The sequence below is a fragment of the Mandrillus leucophaeus genome, unplaced genomic scaffold (genome assembly GCF_000951045.1).
Source record: "Mandrillus leucophaeus isolate KB7577 unplaced genomic scaffold, Mleu.le_1.0 Scaffold4, whole genome shotgun sequence".
NCBI classification, from domain to species: Eukaryota; Metazoa; Chordata; class Mammalia; order Primates; family Cercopithecidae; genus Mandrillus; species Mandrillus leucophaeus.
This window is the reverse complement of record NW_012104253.1, coordinates 11,660,350-11,661,658: the sequence shown is the minus strand read 5'-3', so window position 1 is coordinate 11,661,658 and position 1,309 is coordinate 11,660,350. Positions and strand designations below refer to the sequence as shown.

At 49.0% G+C, this 1,309-nt stretch overlaps 1 pseudogene; it reads left to right on the top strand.

Annotated features, from left to right (window-relative positions):
• Nucleotides 1–417: 417 nt before the first annotated feature.
• LOC105548004 lies at nt 418–817 on the top strand (annotated as a pseudogene).
• Nucleotides 818–1,309: the final 492 nt, after the last annotated feature.

Here is a 1,309-nt window from a genome sequence, read left to right as displayed (position 1 = left end):
GAGTTCTAGGGATGGAAACTAGGGAGGGCTTGGATACCACTCATTTATCCACTCCCCCTTGGCGAGCCGTCATTGCCAGGTGCTGTTGTAGGCATTGGGGGTACCACTAGTGGAAGAAACAAAACCTTGGTCAGGCACAGTGGCTCACGCCTGTAATCCCAGGACTTCGGGAGTCCAAGGCAGGAGGGTCACTGGAGCCCGGGAGTTCAAGACCAACCTGGGAACATAGTAAGAACCTGTTTCTAAACTATATGTGTATGTATATGCACTTTTACAGCTCCCCGCCCCTGAGCCAGCCGCCCAGCCTCCCTTGCGGTGCCCGGCGCGGGGAATGTCCCGGGTGGAGCTGGCGGAGTTGCAAGCTCTGCTCCACCCGACGCGGCCATGTGTACTGGGCCTGGCTCGCGGCCAACCGAGATGGCCGAGCACTTGGAGGAGGCCGTGAAGTACTACACCCTAGAGGAGATTCAGAAGCACGACAGCAAGAGCACCTGGCAGATTCTGCACCACAAGTGTACGATTTGACCAAATTTCTGGAAGAGCGTCCTGGTGGGGAAGAAGTCTTAAGGGAACAAGCTGGAGGTGACGCTACTGAGAACTTTGAGGATGTCGGGCATCTTTGAGATGCCAGGGAATTGTCCAAAACATATATCATTGAGGAGCCCCATCCAGATGACAGACCAAAGTTAAACAAGCTTCGGAAACTCTCATCACTGCTGTTGATTCTAGTTCCAGTTGGTGGACCAACTGCGTGAGCCTTGCCATGTCAGCAGTGGCCGTTGGCTTGATGTATCGCCTGTACATAGCGGAAGGATGAACCTCCTCAGAAGCCAGTGCAGGAAAATCCTGCTTTAGACACAGGAGAAAAGAAGCCAACGCTAATTGCTTCAACTGACAGAAACCTTCTCTTGAAAAAAATAATTTTAATTTTCTCTTTTTCTTTCTTCCAACATTAGAAACAAAAAAAAAAAAGAACTGTCATTTCCGCTCTTGAATTTTTCGAGTGTGCCTTTTATTCATCTACTTTATTTTGATGTTTCTTTACTTATTGTAAGCAGGATCTTTTAAAAATATATCTGGCTTTTAAAATTACAAAAATATAGGCTGGGCGCAGTGTCTCACGCCTGTAATCCCAGCACTTTGGGAGGCCGAGGCAGGTGGATTAGGAGTTTGAGACCAACCTGGCCAATATGGTGAAACCCCGTGTCCACTAAAAATACAAAAAAAAATTAGCCGGGCGTGGTGGTGCATGCCTGTAATCCCAGCTACTTGGGAGGCTGAGGCAGAAGAATCATTTGAACCTGGGAGG